Consider the following 24141-nt stretch of genomic DNA (forward strand, 5'->3'; position numbering starts at 1 on the left):
AGCCTGGCCGCAGCTCCTCTCTCGGCGCGGCCACAAGCGCTCTATTGAGCCGGCTGGTGGCGGGCGCTGGAGACCAGCGGGGCGAGGGGAGGTGCTCTGAGTCCTCTTTGTTCAGGGGTTCACGTGGGGGCAGTTGCCCCGCCGCCCACACAAGTATGCAAAGCCTCCCTGACCCCAGCGGTGGAAAAAGCCCCTGCCAGCCACCCCCCACCAGAACCAGAATCGGGGTCTTATTCCATACCAGCAGCCCTGCCCGCCCAGGCCCGGAAGACTTATTTTCGGGTGGGGAAATCGAGGCCCAGAGAGGCCAATGAGCTTGCATGGGCCCGGCCAACCTCAGAAGGCCTTCGAAAGCCCCAAATTCACAAGAATGCATTACTAAGGGATGAAAGCCTCGGTGAAGGAGATCATGGAAGTGCCCTCCTGTTTGGGAAAGCAAGGTCACAGGTGTTTCTGATGGGCCCTCTGCAGGCGGCGGGCCAGGGAATGGGAATCATCTGGGCTTTGGATCCCAGAAGTCCAGGCTCAAATCCTGGCTCTACTTGCTGTGTCTGCGAAACCTTGGGCAGGCATCTGACTGCGCTGTGCTCCTAGCCCACAAGCTTGCAAGATAATACACACCCAGCCCTGGATCCCAGGGGCCCAGCAGCCTTCTAGAACCACAGGATCTGACGCTGTGCAGCACAGTGGAAGGGGCCCACACTTCCCACCTGGAAAGACCCCAGATGCTTAAGCTGTGAGGCTTATGGACTGTGTGGGCTCTGAAGCTGCTTTTCTTACTTGGAAAGTGAAACTATTAATACCTCAGTCCGAGGGTTCCTGGGGAATTTCCGTCACACAGTGAAAGCGTCAGGCACTTAGTAGGTGCTCGGTAAACAGCAGTTGTAATGATTGCTGCTGTCATCCCTAAGGATGCAGGATGTCACCCAGGCTCTGCCAGGCTCTTCCCTTCCTCCCTGGGGTGGCCTGCAGACGGGGAGGCTCCTTGAGTCTCTTCAGGGCTGGAGACTGCCTCCCACTCCACACCTTGGGGAGGGGCACACCAGGGGCAGTTGATGTTTGAGGTCTGCCAGTGTGGAGGCAACAGTGCCCCCAACTGGACAGTCTGCAGAGTTTCAGGGGCCCAGGAACCTTGGCCCCGCTGAGCTGCCAGGACCTGGCAGATCCTTCTGGCCAAGGAGCCTCTCACAAAGCTCCAGAGCTGGCCCCTCTCCCAGGTGAATCCTATTGTGTTGACCAGAGGCGCTACCCTCTCCATATCCTGCCAAGCACTGCCTTTCTTAGTTCAGCCAGGTTCATTCTTCTGTTTCTCTAACATCTTCCCATCTCTGGCATCTTTCCTTTGGGAAACAAAAGTAGAGAGAACTCCACACAAATTAGCTGAGTTATTATTTGAAGCATGCCAGCTGACTTTCTGGCTCCAGGAGAGTAGATGGCGGCTCTGTGTCGCAGACAGAGCCACAGCCTCCACTGTCACCTGCCCTCCTGGAGGCGCTGGGGCACTCAGAAGGGGGTGTGCATGTAAATGTGCTTCTTACCTGAGAAGTCCTTTCGTCTCAGAAATGGGAAGGGTTCCTTTTTCTCAGATTGCCAGGAACTTTCTTTCAGATTACACTGAATAAGTGTGCCATGGAGCAGATATGAGCCTGGGCATCTGGCATGCAGAGAAACCTGGCGAGAGACAAACATCCACCCAGGAAGAATTTCCATCACAATTGACGAACCTCTCTAGTCCTCGGCATTTCTGCGAAGGTGAGGACAGTAACAGGGCTGCTTATTGGTGTGCTGTGATCTGGGGCTGGCCAGTTGGGAAGGAGTCTTGAATCTTTTTTCATGCTGTTTAATTAAATGAGCAAATGTGGTCCTTGCTCTGGGAGCTGGACTTTATCATCCAAGCAGGGTTGAGATTACATCAGCGGGCTTCTCTGACCTGAGGGGGTGCCCTGTGTGTGATCTCTGGTTTTCCAGGTGCAAGGGGCTGGTCCATGAGACGTCTGCTGCTGGCTGCAATTAGGTTGCAACCCAACTTAGTGGGTTGCTAAGTTGGAAGGAGAGCGGAATAGAAGACAAAAATCCAAGGGTCTGAGATGACCTCATGCCAAGCGTGTAGCATCTCCCACTGGGGCTCCGTTCATGACAGCTGACTACCTGCCTTGCTAATCTCTCTTAGCACCCTTTGGCCAGCCCATCTGTGCACATATGCAGAGAGGGACGATCTGACTGAGCTGTGGGCAGTGCAGAGGGCTAAGACGCAGGCTGTGTGGCTTGAAGCCCTCTTGGCCCCTCTTCACCGACATCCACTAGGTCTACTTCTTCCCTCTCTTCTTGGTGACAGGTTGGATTCTAGTGACATTAGCTGATGCCCTCAGGGAATTCACATCACAATTGAGTCCAAGTCCCCTGGACTAGCTGAGTTCCAAGTCCCTCGAGTCCTGGAGCTGACTCTTTCCTCCTCAGAAAAGAGGGTATGGGCTTCCCAGCCAGAGAGAAGACCCAGCCGGTCACTCGCCTGCCCTTTGACCTTGCTAATCTGGCTTCCTTATCCAACCCCGACTGTGGGAAACTGAGTGAAAGGAGGCAATGTTTGGAGGTCCAGCACCCAGGGGGATGCTTACTCAGCGGCCATTCCCTTCCTCCCTCCTTCCTTCTTCCTATCTGCTCCCTCCCTCTTCTACCCTCTGGCTCATCATCTTGGCTTTCAGTTGGCCTCGAGTGATGTAAACAATGTGCCCTTTTTCCCTGTGCTTTATTAATCTTTAGTCAGGAGGTAAGAATAATAACTACAACTTAGAAATTTATCTAAAAAGGTAAGTCCTTCTCCAAAGGGTAAAATAAACAAACTAAATCCCACTAATAGTAGGCTTTTCCTCCAGGGACTAAAAAAACCACATTTTTTTTTCCATCAAAAGCAGTGCTTTCAAGCGGGGTTGGGGAGGGAGGTTGTCCCCCAGAAGACATTTTCGGTTGTCACTCCTGGAAGGAGACAACCATCACCCAGGGGGCAGAGGCTGGGGATGCTGTCAGACATCCTACAGTGCCCAGGACAGGCCCAGCGCAATGAAGGATTTTAAAACACCAGCACTGCTGAGGGTCACAGAACAGTAGACACAGAGACATGAACGTGCCACTGTCAAACCACGCTGAGGGGGGGTGGCCAGACAGACCCATTTCTAGAACAATCTGTAGGAGAAAAGTTGATAGCTGCTGAGTCTGGGAAATGGAAGTTCTGAGCAAGCAAAGCCCCCCACATCCCCCCCTGAGCATTTTTGGACCCGTGGAGCAGTGGAAACAGCTCTGCTCTGTGGTCAAGGCCAGCCTGAGATGCTGCCTCTCAGCCCTCTTACCACTGGCAAGCAACTCAACAGTTCTGAGCCCAAAGTAGGATCACGTGTTTCAGTGTTTCCCATTGCGGGGAGACCTTAGAAGCCCAGACTTGATTTTGATGGCGCAGAAGAGACTGTACCTTTAGGTAGCACAGATACATATGAAATGATTCTTCCCTTTCGGTTGGCTTCCTGTGAAGTCAGGAAGAGAGTCTCTGTTTGCTGCTACTTTCTCTTGAACGCTTCTTTGACTTCTGACTTCTGTTTATCTTCTTTTTTTTAGAGACAGAGTTTCGCTCTTGTTACCTGGGCTGGGGTGCAATGGCGCTATCTCGGCTCACCGCAACCTCCGCCTCCTGGGTTCAGGCAATTCTCCTGCCTCAGCCTCCCGAGTAGCTGGGATTACAGTCACGCACCACCATGCCCAGCTAATTTTTTGTATTTTTAGTAGAGACGGGGTTTCACCATGTTGACCAGGATGGTCTCGATCTCTTGACCTCGTGATCCACCCGCCTCGGCCTCCCAAAGTGCTGGGATTACAGGCCTGAGCCACCGCGCCCGGCCGTTTATCTCCTTTTTAATCAACAGCAGGCAGGCTCCAGGTTCAGGGGCAACAGTGTGTTCAGCTGGAATTTAATAAAGTGGACTTACTTCCATCGTATCCTTCATTATGGCCACAGTCGCAAAGCTGGTTTCCCATTTATGGTGGTGAAGTCAAGTTTCCTTTGACAATGAACGTAACTAAGCAGCCAAGTAGACTTGAGGACACATATTTAGTAAATAGCAATACGGGTGCTATATGGAAGTGGCAAATTCATGAAGGGGGTTCGAGAATGACCAGGGTGTGGGGCCAGTGGCGGGGCTTCATACTTGGTCATCCAACTCGAGCCTCAGTTTCCTCATACAGGAAGGAGGTTGACACTCTCTTCCCTGCCTGAGTAATTGGGTTTGGGCAAAATCCAGCAGCACCGGGCAGGTGAAAGCATTGGTCCCTTGTCCCCGCCCCCCCCGCCCCCAACACCTGCAAGGTGCTGCTGACCTTGTGATGACCTTCTCTGCGGGCCCTCTCTCTCTGAGCAGCCCGGCACTCTGAGCTGTTAGGGTTGCACCTCCAAGTGGCAAGGAAAGGAGCTGGCATCATTCAGCCCTCACCGCATGCCACCATGCGTGTTTGCTCATTTCATGCTCAGAGTACGCCTGTGAAGAAAGTCTTATGCAGCCACACTTTTTTTTTTTTTGAGTCTTGTTTTGTTGCCCAACTTGGAGTGTGGTGGCGCAATCTCAGCTCACTGCAACCTCCGCCTCCCAGGTTCAAGTGATTCTCCTGTCTCAGCCTCCCAAGTAGCTGGAACCACTGGCAGGCGCCACCATGCCCAGCTAATTTTTGTATTTTTAGTAGAGACTTGGTTTCAACATGTTAGCTAGGATGGTCTCGAGCTCTTGACCTCATCATCCACCTGCCTTGGCCTCCCAAAGTGCTGGGATTACAGGCACACCACCGCACCCAGCTGCAGCCACACATTTTAATGAAGAGCCAGAGGTTGGGGGAGAGGTAGTCCCAGGTCAAAGATCTACGTAACAGGTAAATAATAAAGTCCGAATGCAAGCCCAACTCTGTTTGCCTTCAAAACTGGATCACCCATGAAGCCAAGCTGCCCGTGTCCCTGACCGTCTGTAATCACTAAGCACAAACACAGCAGAGGGTCAAGGCAAGGGTCATCAGCCAGGGGCCACAGGTCAGGTCACCAGGCACCCCCCCTTGATATCCCTACACTCACCCGTGGCGGGGCAGACATACTGCAGGCTCAGTCCTGCAGACTCCTTTGATATCTCCTGGTAAGTTCAGTGCCATGTTGCCTTAGGCTCTTCACGTGTTTTAGAGGAAATCTCGGCTTTGGAGTGCTGGGTTCAAACCCCAGCTGGGCCACTTGCTGGCTAAAGAGCTGCTTTAAGTCAAGTTTACTCATCTGTGAAACAGGCATAATACTAGTAACGTCCTCACTGTGGGTGACAGAAGATTTACCAAAAACTATACATAGTTGACATAACAATCATCAGCCCTCGATAAGTTATAGCAATATTTTTGTTATAAATAAAATACAAGTGTCCACATCTAATTCACAGTTCACATCAAAGCCAGACCGCTGTCAGCTTATTTAAACAACAATGTGGCTGTGGATGGCTGGAATTTTCTTCAGGGTCACCGAAGCTAACATGAAGAAATGTGATTTGGGTTAACACTGTTTTATTGGTACTGTTGCGTAAGGAATGAAAAGAAAAGTGTGTGTTTGGTTACTTTGTTTTTTGACCCTACAAATGCCTAGGATTCCATTACAGGCAATGCAATTTGATTTCCAACATCTGCAAATCAGCATTCAGCTTGACTTCCTATTTTAGCCAGTGTGGGAGAGATTTTTTGATTTCTTCTGCGTAAGGATCAACATAACTGTTTTCTTCTTCCTTTTCTGCTGACAGGATGGCCAAACAATGAGCTGCGTGTATTTTCCCCTACAAGTCACTCTGCTCCTTGGTGCCTCAGTTTCTCTGTCTAGTGAAATGGATATGATGATTCATCTGGTTTCTATAAGATTTCATGAGACTGAATCAGTACTCTACTGAAGGCTGTCTTTTCATCAGTGGCAGGGCACTGTCAATTTCATTCACTCAACAGGAAAGAAGAAAAGAAGGAAATGCCTCTTGCCACAGTCCCAAGCACATGCATTCTCAGTGTTTCCCCTAAGTACATGGCGCACGCATCTGGGGACAGGTACACACTAGAGATGGCATGGGGCACCCAGCCATGGGGTTAAACAACCCTGAGTTATATACTAAGAAGGGTGGTCTCCTTTAAAGATGTGCCTTTGTCTCTCTTTGTATTTTACAACTCCGCAGAGATGTTAACTTACAGAAAATTGATAGTGGGCAAATCTTTCATGTCCACAGCTAAGCAAATGATACTACCTATCTGGGGCTATGCAAATGAATTTTACCAAGTAGAAAATCTGTGCAAGGCAAATCCTCATTTAACCCAGTGGTAACTTCTTACTGATTCCTCGTTATAAGCTAGGGAAAATAATTGACTTGTATTCCTTTTATACCTGCTTGAGAGTCATAATTTTAGCCTTCTTTGAAAATTGTTGTCTAATAATCTTGGTCATTAACATTTTTGTCATCACCTTCTTAAGTCTAGATAATCAATAAAACAATAAATCCAAGTCTCATTTGTAGCACTTGCCAATTTCCATGGTGTGTATACTTCCACAGTGACAAATTTCAAGCTACTAATGTGTGTGATGTTATTGAACGTGGAGCCGGAAACAGTTGCACAATAGCATGCCATTATATAATATTACTACCCCGAGGCCAGTGGATGACTTGAGCCCAGGAGTTCGAGACAAGCCTAGGCAACATGGCAAAACCCTGTCTCTACAAAAAGTACAAAAATGAGCAATGGGTGGTGGTGCGCACCTATAGTCCCAGCTACTCGGGAGGCTAAGGAGGGAGGATCAACTGAGCCTGAGAAGTGGAGGCTGCAGTGAGCTGTGCTTGTGTCACCTCACTCCAGCCCGGGCTGTAGAGGAGTATCACCGCTACACAGATGCAGTAACCATCTATATCCTTGACAGCACAGGTAACTGTAAAATCTCATGACATAATTATGAAGGGATAAGTTTTGAGTATTTATTGCCACATTTTTAATATAATTTATTTAAGCATATAAATTTAATATTTATTGTGGTTAGCAATTTCAAAATCTTGAAAATTTAACAGTGGGTTCTCATGGGATCCCTGGTTATCAAAAAATACCCCCACAGAAAAAATGTGGTTCTTCTTTTTCTCTTTTCTTTGCAGATGATTGGGATTCCAATCAGTGGATTGAAATGAAGGAGCTGAGGCAAGGTGTGGTGGCTCACCCCTGTAATCCCAGCAAATCACCAGAGGTCAGGAGTTCAAGACCAGCTTGGCCAACATGGCGAAACCCTGTCTCTACTAAAAATACAAAAATTAGCTGGATGTGATGGCATGCATCTGTAATTCTAGCTACTTGGGAGGCTAAGGCAGGAGAATGGCTCAAACCTTGGAGGTGGAGGTTGCAGTGAGCCGAGACAGAGTCACTGCACTCCAGCCTGGGCGACAGAGTGAAACTCCATCTCAAAAAAAACAACAGCAACAACAACAACAAAAAAAAACCCAGAAAAACAAAAACCAAATTAAATGAAGGAGCTGGGATCAAGGTCTGTAAACAGAGCAGGGTCAGGGTAACCCTTTAAGTTCTGCCTGATCAGATTCAAGAGTAGCATCACCCTGCTGAGGAGACTTCCCAAGGTGACATGGCCAGATGGATCATGCCTGACTTCTGCATTCTCAGCTAGCAGAACTCACTCTTCCATGGCCTGAGGGCTGCAGAGTGGAGGGGAACAGCGTCTTGCCCTGGCTTGGGTGTTGGAGACCTGGGTTCCCACCCTGCCTTGCTAGGAGCCCCACTGTGTGGGACCCAGCGTCCTCACGGAGGGAGTCTGTCCTGTGCAGGAGCAGGCAGGCGGCTCACGCACAGTAAACAGCTGGTCCTTGGATCCTAGAGAGTAAAGGATGGGGTGAAAATGGAGGGTGCGTGCCCTGCCTGCAAGCACGAAATTTAAACATTTAAAGATGACTGTGCACTGCTGACCAGCGAGGCCAGCTTGAGATCCCTCAACTAGAGGCTTTCTAGGGCCCAGTCTAGCTTGACAGCCAGTCTTCCTACCCATCATACCTGTGCCTTACCCAGTGCCAGAGCTCCTGTCCTTCACATCTTTACCCAGGAAAGGGCTAAGGTAGGGCCTGGGAAATGTTTATTACGTCGGTCGAGTGGGGCATGGAGTGATTCCATTGAATAAGTTATCCTTGGAAGACTTGGTGTTTGGAAGTTTGCAAGCTCAGACCATTTTCGAAGGGGGAAAATAGTCTTTGTGTTGAATGTGCAGTTCCTCTGGCGTCCAGAAAGTTCAAATTAGTTCTTTCCATCCCCTTCCAACAGATTTCTGTCTCTGCAGGATGCCCCAAATGAAGAAGCTGGATTACCTTTCAGAGTCACAGGGTAGAAAAAAAGTGTATGATGTTATGCCCTAGAGAAGCCTGGACAGCCAGTGGTCCCCTTGGGGTGGTGTCTGGGGCTGTGATGATGGAGGGAGTGCAGATGCAAATCTGGGTGGACCAGCAGAGGATATAATGACACCATTCACATGTGTTACGCCTCTCTCTCTGCAAGCCCCTGGAGATGAATTTGCAAGTTAAATGCATTTAGGTTACAATCATACCATATAAGGCACATAATTTTCTTCTTACAAAGAATGACTAATCACTTGTTAGGAGAACTTTTGAGGAATATTACAGTATCATTTTCTATATGTGTGTGTAAGGAGGCAGAGGGTATGAGCATGTGTATGTGTGTATTTGTCTCTTTATCAAAGACCTCTTCTGTGATTTCAAATGTCATGGCCACTCTGAATTTAGACATTCATGCACATATAGGTTGCCAGAGAAATACATGACACCCACTTACATTTGAATTTCAGATAGACAGTGAATACGTTTTAGCATAAATACGTCCCAGGCGATATTTAGGAATATTTACATTTGTATTTGCTTTTTTTGCCTACATTCAAATTTAACTGGACATCCTGTTTGTTTTCAGATGGAGTCTTGCTCTGTGGCCAGGCTGGAGTGCAGTGGTGTGGTCTCGGCTCACGGAAACCTCCGCCTCCCAGAGTCAAGCGATTCTCCTGCCTCAGCCTCCCGAGTAGCTGGAACTACAGGCCTACGCCACCATGCCTGGCTAAGTTTTGTATTTTTAGTAGAGACGGAGTTTCACCATGTTAGCCAGGATGGTCTCTATGTCTTGACCTCGTGATCTGCCCGCCTCCCAAAGTGCCAGGATTACAGGCCACCGGGCCTGGCCGGACATCCTGTATTTGTACTTGTTTAATCTGGGGCAGATACAGACGCACAAATACACACACATTTGTGCATTCGCCTCCATGACAGCCACCAATACACAGACGCAAATATGTGCACACGTATGTATAACTGGTCTGTCCTTTGCCCATGGATTCAGGTACACACACACACACACACTCACTCACTCTCTCTCTCTCTCTCTCTCTCTCTCTCTCTCCCTCCCTCCCTCCCTCCCTCCCTCCCTCCTCTGTCTGGAGCACAGTTGTGTCCCTAAGGTGCCCTTCGAGTTGAGTTTACAACCACAGGGTCTGTTGCTGCTTCCTGAGGCAGGTTCCTCCCGGGTTTCTTTAGGAACCTGCAGTCGCTGGGCGGTCATGACTCCTTCCTGAAGTTCCCGTGGATTTAACAGCCTTGGCCCTGGTTCGAGCCGGCGCCCCGGCCGCGCGCTTCCCTCCCGTCCAGCCTGCCTCGCCTGCCTTTCCCTGAAGGCGTCTCGGTTACCTGCGGGCCTGGCCCGGCTGGCTGGTGGGCTTTCTTGGGAGCAGGCCTCTTCCCTCTGGCTCCCCAGCTGCTCGTATCCGGTTTACAGCCCCGGGGCAGTGCCTACGGGCCTGCAGGCTGGAGGTTCTGAGATTTTTATTGGCATCTCCGCCAAGATGAGGGCCGTGGGGGTCCTTCAGGCCTTCCGGAGCCGCTTTATTGGGGCCGCCTTCCAGACGCGGCGGGGAGCAGCGATTTCCAGGGAATCTGGTTTCTCCGTTGGGCTCGCACCCGCTTCCTCTGTGTTTGGCTTGGCAGCGCCTCGGCCTGGCCTGTTTTGAGCCTCACCTCTGGCTTGGGTTTTTGCGGCCTGTCGGGGGATGAGGTGGCGCGGGGTAGACATTTCCCCGCAGCCGCAGGGACACAAACGGAGCTTTGTGTCAGGCAGACGCAGGTGGAGAGCTCGGGCCTCTCTGGCGCTCGCTTGGGGACATGCTCTGGAGTTGGAGGACATTAAAACACAAATGCAAACCACTCCAGATTCTCTACATCTTGAGAGCCCGAGCTCGCCCCGGGGGGGGACCGGGTGGCCGGGTCTCAATCACTGCCGCCTTCTTTGGGAGCCGGAATAGGAAGGGGGTACAGGGATTAATATTCTGCAGGGGGATTTAAATATTAAAACCCCAGTGGGGGTTAAGCTCACAGCAAGCTCTGAGCAACAGATGGCCAGAGTGACCTTGGCATTTGAGGCGAGGAAGACGATGCCTGGAGAGAGAGTGCCTTCCTGGAGGGTCCCCTGCTGTCTACAGGTCAGCCCATGGTGGCCAGCAAATGACTGGCACTGAATTATGTCCCCCTCCAAATTCATATGATGAAGTCCTAATGAACGTAGGGACCTCAGAATATGACTGCCCCTGCCTCCCGGCAACCTCCACCTCCTGGGTTCAAGATATTCTCCTGCCTCAGCCTCCCAAGTAGCTGGGACTCAGGTGTGTGGCACCATGCTCGGCTAATTTCTGTATATTTAGCAGAGTTGGGTTTTTACCATGTCAGCCAGGCTGGTCTTGAACACCTAACTTCAGGTGATCAACCCACCTTGGCCTCCCAAAGTGCTGGGATTACAGGCATGAGCCGCCGTGCCCTAGCTGGACATAGGTCTTTAAAAAGATAATTAAAGTAAAATGAGGTCAAACTGGTGGAACCTAATCCAGTAGGACTGACGCCCTCATAAAAGAAGAAATGACACAGACATGCGCCGAGAAGACCATGTGAGGACACGGGAGAAGGCAGCCATCTGCAGGCCATGGAGATGGCTCAAGAGAAGCCAGCCCGGCTGACCCCTCGATCTCGGACTTCCAGCCTCCGTTTCTGTTGTTCACAACCCCCCACCCAGTCTGTGGTACTTTGTTACGGAGGCCCAAGCAAACGAGTATGGTAGCCACAAGAGAAAATGATCAGGTCGGGCCTTAATTTTATTTTTTCTACTCAGCAGATTAGATAAGGTGGCTGCACACTCCTAGTGGAGTGTGATCGCAGACACACCAGTGCATCCACTCTTGGGGCCATTCATTTCACCTCCACGTGATCCAGCCCAGCCTGCAGTTCAGCCCACTGTCCTTTATTTACTTACACTTTGAGGCCCCCATGAAGCGGCTCCTGAGACTTAGGTGTCCATAGTTTATCTGGAAGTTGTTCTAGGATGTACATGAGGGAACAGGGGTGGGAGGAAACCCAGAACCGGGGGGTGTGGGGTTCATGAGACAGTTGTGGTGGGTGGGCCTGAGGAGCTCGGTGCACTGGGGACCCGCTGAGAGTCTATATGGTGCCCCTTGGAATTGTCCTACCAAAGGCAGGAAGCCAAGGAGCTTTGCAGCAACCCTGGCTGTCCTCTGGAGAAGGTGTCAGGCACAGGACCCAGGAGATGGCCTGAGGGGGTGGGACTGTGTTCCCTGGGGTCGGCCGAGGATGCAGCACCAATGGCCTCTGCCCAGTCTCTCACAAGTCTTGCTGACCTGAGGGCTGGCCAGAACCTAGTCCCTAATCTTGCTGAGCGAGGCCCTCAGCCACCCGCCCCTCACAGTGTGTCTGATTCTGCTCCTTCCTGCACCAACATCAAGCTTGACTTTCTTGGTTCCACATTAACCAAGGATGGGAAAAGCCAAGGCGTTTGTCCTAATCTCTCACAGCACTCAGCACAGCACTTCTGACATCAGGCCTGTGGTCCCCACACGCAAGCAGTTCTCCCGCGGATGCCAGCGGGGTGTCCTGCGATTCCATTCGGATGCTATCTAACTGGAGATAGCATCAGAGTCCACAGGTTGAGGGCCGTACCTTACTTCGGATGTCAGTTGCCAGCCCCAGCTTGCGGGTTGAGCTTCTGACCAGCTGGCTATGAACAGGGATTCCCACAGACCCCTTTTCAGGTTTGATTAATTTGCTAGAGCAGCTCACAGAACTCAGAGAAACACTTTACTTCTATCGATCCATTTATTTTAAAGGTATTACAAAGGATGCAGGTAAGCAGCCAGATGGAGGAGAAGCCCAGGAGGGCAGCGTGGAGCTTTCATGCCCTCTCCAGCTGCACCACCCTCTAAGAACCTCCATCTGGAGGTTCGGCCATCTGGAGACCCATCCCAACCCTGTCCCTCTGAGGTTTTATGGAGACTTCATTAGGTAGGCATGATGGATTAAACCACTGGCCATCGGTGATCAGTTCAACCTTCAGCCCTTGTCTCCTCCCCAGAGGTTGGGAGGTGGGGCTTAAAGTCCCAACTCTCTAATTCTGCCTCGGTCTGTGCAGCCAGCCACCTGTCATCTCATTAGCATAAAAAGACACTTATCACTCCAGAGAGTCCAAGGACATCAGTAGCTGTGTGTCAGGGGTCAGGGGCAGGGACCAAATATGTGTTTCTTAATTGCAGTGTCGCACACACTAAACCCTTGGGTCTGTTGACATGCTGTTTCTCCAGCCCCAATCCTGTGCTCTCCCCCAGGACAGGAGTCTTGTCTCACTGGAGACCTTGCCACTTCTGGGCACTCCCCAGCCCCATCTCTCACCAGCTCAGTGTGGCCCCTGTGTCTCCCTTGAGACTGCGAAGTTGTCCCAGCACCTGCCCCTTCATGGAGTAAGGCTTTTTCCCTCTCCTTTTCGGTCCTTCCTGCCTTCCTCCCTCCCTCCTTCTTTTCTTCCCTCTTTTCTCCTCCCTTCCTCTTTCCTCTCTCCCTCCCTCCTCCCCTTCCCCTTCTTTCCTCTCCCTCCCTCCCTCTTTCCTCTCTCCCTCACTCCTCCCCCTTCCCCTTCTTTCCTCTCCCTCCCTCCCTCTTTCCTCTCTCCCTCACTCCTCCCCCTTCCCCTTCTTTCCTCTCTCCCTCCCTCTTTCCTCTCTCCCTCACTCCTCCCCCTTTCCCTTCTTTCCTCTCTCCCTCCCTCCTTCTTTCCTCTCTCCCTCCCTCCTTTACTTACCATGCAGTAGGCACTGAGTACCACCTGTTTTGTGCCAATCAGTGTGCCAGGGGACACTGAGATGAGTAACTCAGCATTTCTGCCCTTGAGGGGATCACAGTCGATGGCAATGGCCAGCTTTGGCCAGCTCCTTCTGCAAACACTGATCCTCCCAGCCCAAGTCACTCTGCCTTCTGAGAGTCTAGAGCCAGGTCAATTCAGTAGGCACTAGTTGTGTGGGAGAGGGTGGTGGATGAAGGCACAGCTTTGCTTCCTTTGTAACTCCGTGAGTCCTTATGGGTGCCTCTCAGAGGGTGCCTTGGAATTGCTGCCCTGCCTGCAGCAGCCACTGCCATGGGTCTCCCTTATTCTGGATCCTCCCCATGCCCTGCCTTGCTGTCCTCTCATGTCGCTCCTACCTCCTGAGATCACCTCCCAAATCAACTGCCTGCACCTGAGTCCTTGCTTCAGGCTCTGCTTTGGGAGAACCCAAATTAAAATCCTGTCTCTGCCCAGTGCTGGGTTTGGTGGGTATAGGCACAAGCCTGACTGCACCTACTTTGCCAGCGTTGGGTTGAGGGGCAAGAGAAAAGAAGTAGGGAGGCCAGCTGCGGTCGCCAGGCTAGACTGTGACCTTTGCAACTTCAGTAATGAAGCTAATTGAAAAAATCTCCATCTGCCTGGCTCTTGGATCCACTTCTCAATGCTTCTTAAAGAAAGAAGAGCTGTGACTTGTTAGGATTTCCTCAAACGCCCGTATTTATTCAAATGTATGTTGACTAGCCTGCTACTCTATTATTTTTCATCCATTTTATTGAGGTATATTTGTTAGCTGTACATTTATCGTAAATGATAAAATGTACAGCTAACAAATAGTGACAAATTGTACACCTAAGTGACCTCCTTGATCAAGAGAGAGAACGTTCCAAGGTCCCACAAAGGTCCCTCTGTCCTTTTCTGGTCAAACACCACATTTTTCCCAACCAGGCAACTCCTCATTTGATTTCAATCACTATGAAATCATTTTATCTGTATTACAACTATCCTATGCATGGAGTCAGACATACAGAATGATCTCCTCTGTGACTAGTTTCTTTCACTCTGGGTTCTGGTTTTTTCCTTTTTATTACTGACTCATAGTCATCACTGTATGCATCCTTTGCAAGGTTATGTGTTTTCATTTCTCCTGGGTAAATGCCTAGGAGTAGAATTGCCGGGATATATAGTAGGTGCATGTTTAATTTAATTTTATTTTTTAAAGAAATTTCTGTTTTCCAAAGGAGCTGTTCCTTTATACACTCCTACCAGCAACCTATGAGAATTAGAGTTACTCCCACTCCACATCCTTGCCTGCTTTGGGTCCTGTATCAGTTCATTCTCACCTTCCTGTAAAGAAATACCTGAAGATGTGGTGGCTCTCTCCGGTAATCCCAGCACTTTGGGAAGCTGGATCACCTGAGGTCAGGAATTCGAGACCAGCCTGACCAGTGCAATGAAACACCATCTCTACTAAAAATACAAAAATCAGTTGGGCATGGTGGGGCATGCCTGTAATCCCAGCTGCTCAGGAGACTGAGGCAGGAGAATTGCTTGAACCTGGCAGGTGGAGATTGCAATGAGCTGAGATTGTGCCACTGCACTCCAGCCTGAGTGATAAGAGTGAAACTCCATCTCAAAGAAAAAGGAAGGAAGGGAGGAAGGAAGGAAGGAAGGAAGGAGGGAGGGAGGGAGGGAGGGAAGGAAGGAAAGAAGGAAGGAAGGAAGGAAGGAAGGAAGGAAGGAAGGAGAGAAGGAAGGAGGGAGGGAGGGAGGGAAGGAAGGAAAGAAGGAAGGAAGGAGAGAAGGAAGGAAGGAGAGAAGGAAGGAAGGAAGGAGAGAAGGAAGGAAGGAGGGAGGGAGGGAGGGAGGGAGGGAAGGAAGGAAGGAAGGAGGGAGGGAGGGAAGGAAGGAAAGAAGGAAGGAAGGAGAGAAGGAAGGAAGGAGAGAAGGAAGGAAGGAAGGAAGAGGGAAAGAAAGACCTTAGTCTGGGTAATTCATAAAGCAAAGAGGTTGAATTGGTTCAGTTTCCGCAGGCTGGACAGGAAGCACAGTCGCTTCTGGTTCTGGGTTGCGGGGGTGCCTCAGGGAGCTCTTGTTTATGGTGGAAGGTGAATCAGGAGCAGGCATCTTCACATGGCAGGAGCAGGACCCAGAGAGAGACTGGGAGGTGCTACACGCCTTTAAACAACCAGATCCCCTGGTAACTCATCACTCACTCCCACGGGAACAGCACTGAGGGGACAGGGCTAAACCATTCATGAGAACTCTGCCCCCACGATCCAGTCACCTCCCCCAGGCCCCACCTCCAACACTGGGGGTTCAGTATGAGACAACTGGACATGAGATTGGGTGGGGGCAGAAATCCAAACCATATTAGGTATTTTCAGAATTTTTAATTTTCGTTGTTTTAGTGGGTCTGTAGTCGTATCCATCTCTATTGGCCATTCACATACCTTCTTTGGTGAAGCATATGTTCTTTTGTCCATTGGAAAAACTGCATTTTGTTTCTTTATTACTGAGTTGTAAAAGTCCTCCATATGTCCTGAATTTCAGTCCATTATCAGGTACATGTGTTGGGAATATTTACTCCTAGACTATGTCTTGCATTTTCAATTCCTTCTTTTATACATTTAAAAATGTATTTTTTCAAATTATTTCTTTCCTTTTTGAGATGGAGGTCTCATTATGTTCCCCAGGCTGGCTTCAAACTCCTGGAACAATCCTCCTGCCTCAGCCTCCCAAGAAGCTGGGAATGGAGGTGTACCACCACACACAGCTCACTTTGGTGGCTTTGAGTTTTGTTATTTTTTAAACAATAAGAAAGCACTATTTTCTTCTAGTATCTTTTTGTTTTTTGCTTTTAAATTTTAAACAGCTTTATCGAAGTATAATTTACACTTTATAAAATTCATTCCTTGTAAGTGGTTATTAATGGTGTTATTTTAAAGCAAAAAGTTTTACCTAAATTAAGTCCAGTTGATCCATTTTTTTCTTAGATGATCAAGCCTTTTTTTTTCTGTCTAAGACATTTTTCTCTATCCCAAAGTCATAAATATTTTTATCTGCCTATGTTTTCTTCTAGAAGTATTTTAGTTTTAGCTCTTACCTTTCAGTCTCTGGGTTCATGTTTGCATGTGGTGACCAGATTGTTTCTAGGTCTTTTCAGTAGCCAGAGATAGGATACCTAGACTATGCAAAACATGCGTCATAAGTTTATGACGATGTTTCTACTTCAAATCAGGACTACAGGTTTTTGGTTTGTTTTTTAACTTAACCTCTTTAAATTACATCTATATCTACTTTCTTCCACACCCGAACATCTTGATTTTGAAGGGCACAAGGGAAGCTAGAATTTAAATATCCCATAATTACTCATTTGTATTATCTCACCTTAAACACAAAACAGTCTCATAACACTGAAATGACCAATTATGATGACTGAAAACTGTCAAGAATGTCTTGTACATGTGCTTCCTCCTTCTCTCGATTGTTGTTGTTGTATTATACCCCTCCATTGTCAGGACATATGGCCAGTGCATGCGTTCTTTAAGCTGTCTTTTTGTCCTCGTTCTACAGGTAAGTATATATTTCATGTTAATGCCTTTCTATCATGTTGGTCATCTGCAGCTGATTCTCTGATAGATTCCTTAGGAAGGAATACAGAAACAATATTTTCTTTTCTTTGCTTTTTTCTTCTCTTTGAGACAGGTTCTCACTCTCTCACCCAGGCTGGAGTGCAGTGGTGCAATCATGGCTCACTGCAGCCTCTAACTCCTGGGCTCAGATGATCCTCACATCTCAGCCTCCTGAGTAATTGGAACTACAGGAGCACACCACCACCACCATGCCCTGCCGAGTTTTGCTTTTTTTTTTGTAGAGTCCGGCTTTTGCCACCTTGCTCAGGCTGGTCTTACAGGGGTGAGCCACCACACCCAGCTAACAATATTTTCTGGTTGCTGCATGTTGATGACAGTTTGTGTCATCTTTATACCCTCTATTCTTGAAAACGGGTTTTCTTGTCTATAAAATCCTTGCTTTGCATTTTTGTCCTCTTGTGTATCTTAAGTTATTCCATTTTCTAGCATAAACTTACTATTTTTAAAAATCTGATCATAAATCTGATAGTTTTCTTTACCTTATAACTTACATGTTCTTTGTTCCCAAGCTTTCTAAGGACTTATTCCATAAAGTCTGTGGTTTTAAGAGACTCTTTTCATGTTGGTTGTTCTTGGTAAATTTTTCTAGACACCCAGTGTGCTCTTTCAATACGTATCTTCAAATCTTATGTTTTTCTTCTAGAAGAGAGTTTTGGAAGTACAGTCTTCACTATTTTCTATTCTCCTGCTTTCATTCTACTTTCCAGAGCTTCCCATTATTTATGTATTAGACCTTCTTTGACTATTTTCAATATTTGGTTACATCCTCTCAACACTTTGTCTCTTTGTTTTACTTTTGTTAAAAAATTTTAATAGCTTTTTATCTTTGATTTCTCTTAGGGCGTGTTTAATTGTGCTCTTTGCTATTGTGTTCTCCTGGTTTTGTCTTCATTTCTGAAATGAATTTTTCTTCTACTTGTAGTTCTTAGTTCTTTTTAAGTTTTTCAAGTTCTAATTGATGTTTTTCCATTGTGTCTTGTATTTTATCCCCAATGCCTTTTAGCTTTTTGTTTTTAATAGTAGGTTTCAGTTTGGTGTATTTTGTGAGTGTCTCTGGTGTGCTTTCATTGTCTGTAGGGATATTATTCTGATTCTTATTCCCTTTTTTCTTACAATAACTTGGTATAAGATGTTCCCTGATTATTTCCTGTTGCTCATTTTTGTGCTAATTAGCTTTTCTTGAACTTTCACAAGGAAGCTTTGTTCAGATAACTCTCCTAACCTCACAGGACTGCTTCTTCTGTTGTCTTCATGTCGTATTAAAAAATAAATACGGTGTGCAACTTTGCCCGAGACCCCTGACTCAGTTTCGTTCCCCATTCTTATCTGGCCTTTCTTGTTCTGGAGTCTCAGTTGTTTCCTTATGGCTCAGCTTTTATTTCCTTCCAGTAGTTTCTTTTCAGTATAGGGCCCAGTCCTGCACTCTTTCTAACACACCACGCTAGACAGCTGGAGGTGGATGGAGCCCTAACTTTCAAGTCTTCTTAAGAGTTTCATGGAGTTATTTATGCAGGTGTGATGCCTGCAGGTGACTGACAAAGAACAAATTGAAGGCCACTGCATCGCTGTATGTGACACTTCTCAAATGAGAAATGAGAATAAGACAGCTAACTCAAGTCAGGATGCATGTTCAGCCTAGATATGGGGCTGGCCAGAGTTTGACTTGTGACCTGATAGGAAATTGAGGTGTCCATTTATTTTCCTTTGGATGGGTGTGTGTTCTGAAGTCTGGACATATCAGATTTGAAGTGTTTTGGGTTTTCTATTGACAGGGGTATGCAGTGGTTTGAATGTTTGTGTCCCCCCCCCCCCCGCCCCAGCATTTCTGTGTTAGAATTCTCACTTCTAAACTGATGGCATTAGGAGGTGGGGCCTTTGGGAGGTGATTAGATTGTGGGAGCAGAGCTCTCTCTCATTAACGGGATTGGTTCACTTGTAAAAGTTCCCTGAGAGAGACCCTTTGCCCCTCTGCCACATGAGGTTAGAGTGAAAAGCAGCTGTCTATGAGGAAGTGATCCCTCACCAGACATGAATCTGCTGCACTTGGAGTTTGGACTTCCCAGCCTCCAGTACTGTAGGAAATAGATTTCAGTTGTTTGAAGCCACCTGGTCAATGGTATTGTGTTACAGTAGGCTGAACTGCTTGAGACAGGGTAAAGGTGCATTGTGACTCTAAAATGTTTGCCAGACTGATTATGGCTTTATGATTATGCTTGAGACTATGGCTTAATTCATTTGTTAGGCAAATATTGAATGAGCATCTGCTGTGGGCCAGGTCTTGTGCAAGGGACTGAGGATATAGTGGCAGATGAGACAGTCTCTGCTTGTAGAAATTCCAGGCCTCTTTTTCTTTTCATGTAATTGAAATTTCATGCATATCAGCAAAATATTTCTAAGTCTGTGAAGTCACAAATTTGCTGTTGAGAATAATAGCTCAGTGAAAAATTTAGCCTTGTTGAGAGTAGAATCCTGACAGGAGGGCATTTCTGTCTTTAAAAATGCTGCCACGCATACAGAAAAAAAGCAAACCAAACAAAATTGGAGTTCACGTCTCCATTTCTGGTTTTAATTTTCTCCTTTCAGGCCCAAATCAGATTTAAGTTTCTAAAGAAGTATATTGTGGTGGAAATGGAGTTGGGATTTTATATTGCATGGAACTCTCCCATTTGAAGCCCTTGTCTTGAATGGGTATTATCGTCTGCTTTCAAGCAGATGTTTCTGTGATCTCCAAACTGGCCCCTCACTGGGGCCTGACTTTATCATGAAATGTGATAAGTGAGGCCAAAGGGTCACCTTTATTGTTCAAGAGAATGCTAAAACATCACAAGAAAACCCTTTACTGTCCGATAACTCGTTGGCAGGATTTACAGCCACTGGGGAAGATGAGAGTGTCTTCAAAGTCCAGCATCGTGGTTTCCATCAAATGGGAAAGCAGAGGACTCCAGAATGGGATTCGTTTATCAACCTGTGTTCTCTGCGTGGTTTGTCTCCCCGTGAGTCTGTTCCACTCACCGAGCATTTATGCAGCAGCATCTTTGTGCCAGGTACCACGCTGCATTCTACCAAGCTGAGACAGCGTTGAAAAGCAGGCTGCGGGAAAAGAGAAAACCAACACTTACTGGCCACTTTCTATGGGCCTGGCATGTGGCTAGAGGCCTCCACGTACAAGGCTTCATTGCAAGCCCAGGAAGGATGACAGGGGAGGAAATGGAGGTTCAGAGGAGTTGACTGAGGTCAAACGTGACGTCAGGTGCGGGTCTGTCTGAATCCATGACTTCTACCTAGAAAAAACCTGGGTTGGGGGGAGTTGTGGGGAGCAGCAGAAGCCTCTTCTGGAGTTTCGGCATAAAAATGTTAGGGTCAAATGAAAATCTCGTAGCAGATAGTTCGTCTCTGGCTCGGAGGAGTCTGAACAGTTCAATAGATTTTATATGATTAAAATATGCATGCCTGCACACACACATACACACACACACACATATATTTCCAGACCCTACTATATACATTCTGGCATTTTCTGTGGAGTTGTCCAGAAACAATGAGGCCACCAATAATTATGACTTGTCTTGATTCCTCTATTCATTATTCATTATATAACCCACAGAGGCACATTAACATGTGGCAAAGTCATAATTGCATAAAACCTTTTTATAGTCAAGATGCCGCTCATTCAGTGGATTCTTCTCACCTCCTCAGAGAAGCCTGCGCTGACCTCCTGCCCCCAGCATGGTGCTTGCTCAGCCCCAGCACCTCTGCCACAGCCCAGCATCCTTTGCAGCAGCTGTCTACTTGTTGGTGCCAGCCCTCATGGAGCCAACAGTCTTTGGAGGGGAGACAGAAGGTCAATGAAATAATGGACTTGGGAGAGCTTTGTGAAGGGTAAATGCCATGCGATTGTCAGTCATTATGCAAGAGACAGTGGAGCAGGGTGTGAAGGGCAAAGGGCAGGCAGGCCATGGTCTGCAGAAGGATGTCCCCTGATGGTGACTTTGGAGGAGCCCTTGGTTTGGGGAGCCCTCCAGATTCAAAGATGGGGCAGGCCCAGTGGGAGCCATGCCCAAGGTCAGGGTACTCAAACGATCTCCAGGTCTATCCATTTCTTCTTGCAAAAGTTATCACCTTGTAGTGGATGCTTCCAAAAGCTTATGGGTGGGCATAGGTGGGAGCAGGTGCACTGTGAACTCAGCTGATTGGTTTCCACTGTGAGTCTGGCTGCATTAGAATCACCTCAGCCCTTCCTCAGTTTCCTGCAGAGCAGAGGCTGTCCAGTATACACTAGAAGGAGTCCTCAGGAGAGAATCCAGTGATGGACAGAGCCAGCCAGAGAGTTCTGTTACTCTGCGGATGCTCCCATCCAGACCTGCTAGGAAGGCTGGGGCAGGGAACCCACCTGCAGACACAGAGAAAAGCAGAGGGAGGCACCTCCCTTCTCAAAGTTTTTAGGACCATTCACAAACCTGTCCTGTTTTCAAAGAAAAATCAACCAGGAGTAACAGACTCCCTCTCCAGCTTGTCCTCCAACCCTGCTGAGGACCTTCTGCACTCTGTCTCATTCAATGCTCGCTCACAATCAGCCCATGAGGCAGATGCTCTCGATGTCACCTCCATTGTGTAGATGGGGTTCTGAGGCACAGAGAAGTTAATTAACTTGTCCCCAGTCACACAGCATGTGACTGTGGAGCTACAATCTGATTCCAGGCAGTCTGGCTCCGGGCTCTTAACCGCCACATGTACTGCCACTCACATCAGGCGTATTCAACAAGAGCATAATTACACAAAAGGTCGGGGAGGCACAAGAAAGAATCATTCCTTGGCACTAAGCGTGGCTTGCTCTGTAGCAGAAGAGAGAGACCATGTTGCTTTTAAAGTGTCCAGGAGTAGGACTCAGTTTCCAGCTGCCCTGGCCTGGGATGTGGACTTCTCAGAGCCAGCCTCCTTGCCTCATCCTGCACCTGTCCCTTTGGCTATGTCTTGGCTCCTGTCCAGGTGCCTGTCCCTCCTTGACACAGTGAGCCTGGCTCTGTGGATGTTGAGGGGCAGGCAGGCGTTGTCATTGTCCACCCACCTCCTCCCCTTCCCCTGGACAGAGCGTGCGCTGGGAGCTCCTCGCCCCTGCAGCTGGTCTCCAGCGTGGCCCTTATGCTTTCAGGATCTGAGGCCGCCCATTCCTCCTCTCCTGGACTGCAGAGAGGGGCTCCTGGCAGGTCCCCTGTTTCCTTTTTTGCCCCTACAAACAACACACACTCCCAGTAGCCAGAGAGGCCCTGTCAAAGGCTAAAACTGGTTCCATTGTACCTGCTCACTCCCTCCAATGGCTCAGGCCTGGAGTGTGGAACAAAACCCAAAGCCTTCCCGCAACTCATGAAGCCCCGTGCCATCTCCCTGCAGCCCCTTCAGAGCAAATCCTGGATGCCCATCACATACCAGGCACTGTGCTAGCTCCGGGCACTCCACTGAGCAAAACCAAAGCCCCGCCCTCCAGGGCTCACAGCCCAGTGGGAAGACAGAGTGGAGTGACAGACAAACCTGCAGGTGAGGGGCCACATGAGCAGCAAGGAGCGCCCAGCAGGTGGGCGGCCAGCCATGTGATTGCCAGGGACTCTCTGAGAAGGGCCAGCCAAGCAGGCCTCTGGGACAAGGGGATAGCAGGCAGACCTGAGCAAGGGTGGTGCGGGCACAGCAGAGCTGGGGCCCAGGGCCAGGCTACAACTTTTCTGTTCTTCCTCACAGCTGCTGAGCACCCAGCACCAGACCTGGGTGCGGCTGCTCAGCCTCTGGGCAGCACCCGGGAGCTTCATGAGGCTCAACACTTCAGAGAAGCCTTCCCTGTCCCACCTCTCTTAACTCACTTTGCAAATAGGTAACTGGAGACTCAAAAGAATGAGGAAGTCAGTTCAAGCTCAGCCAGCTTCAGGGCGTTCTAGCTGTGGTGTGGCACCAACCCCAGAAAGCACTGTGGTCTGTGGCTTTCAGTATTCTCTTCCTCTCCAGGCCTGTCTCTCTCTAAGGACTTCAGGAAACATGTGCACGACCCAGCCCCTGGCTCCCAGAGCCCACCATTCCACTTTGACCACCACTCCCCCAACACCTGGGACTGTCACCATATAGGAGATTGCCAGTGCCCTCCCTGAGCAGCCTCCTGCCTACCTGCACCACCAGTACCTGGACCCCCTTCTCTTCCATCAGCTTCACCTTCCTTGGAGTCTCCTATCCCCCACCCTCAATGTCTTTTTCCTTTGCCTTCTTTCTACATTTCTGTCAACACCCAATCTTGTGCCCACCCAGCTCTCTGCCCTCTTTACTTCTTGCCTGGCCACCAAGGGTGACTGAGGTCACCAAAACCCTGAGGCCTCCAGCCCACCGGGGCCTTCCATGCCTTGGTAATTGTTGGACTCATGCTGGGCCATTCTCTGCATCGCATCCTTCACCAGCGTGCTCAAGCCTCCATTAAACCACAAACACTCCCTTCTCTTCCAGCCTCTCCACTCTCAGGAGAAGACCTTACACCTAATTAATAGAAGGAACTGACTGGGCACAGTGGCTCATGCCTGTAATCCCAGCACTCTGGGGAGGCTGAGGCAGGAGGATCACTAGGTCAAGAGGTCGAGACCATCCTGGCCAATATGATGAAACCCAACCTCTACTAAAAATACAAAAAGTAAAATAAAATAAAATTAGCTGGGCGTGGTGGTGCATGTCTAGTCCCAGCTGCTTGGGAGGCTGAGGCAGGAGGATCGCTTGAAACCAGGAGGCAGGGGTTGCAGTGAGCTGAGATTGCACCACTGCACTTTAGCCTGGAGACAGAGTGAGAGTCCGTCTCCAAAAAAAAAGAAGGAACTGCAGGGCTCCTGTGTGTTACTCACACCTGCCCTCCGCACACCTGCAGGCCATGTCCAGCCATGGCCACGCGTTCTCCTCCCACCTGTCTTAGCAGAAAAGGCACCCCTCCTTTAAGTTGGGACCAATCCCTCCCTCTGTACTCCTAATCTGTCCCTCCTCCCCACTTGGAAGGTCTCTCCATGGACCCCTGCCCATTCTTCCTAAAGACGAAGGTGACACTGTTGTGTCTGAGTGGCGTGGAACATATGCTCTGTATCTTGAACTCTTCCTTCTCCACTGTCCCAGGTCCGGGTAATTTGGGGGCCAGAGAGAGGAAGGGACAAGAGTGACTCCAACATGTAGAAGCTGGGCAGCTGCATCTGTGTGTATATTTTGGCTTCCCAGTTCCTTTGGGGAACTCACATCTACCAAGCCCCGGGCTTTA

This window comes from Callithrix jacchus, chromosome 8 (assembly GCF_049354715.1).
Source record: "Callithrix jacchus isolate 240 chromosome 8, calJac240_pri, whole genome shotgun sequence".
Classification (NCBI taxonomy): domain Eukaryota; kingdom Metazoa; phylum Chordata; class Mammalia; order Primates; family Cebidae; genus Callithrix; species Callithrix jacchus.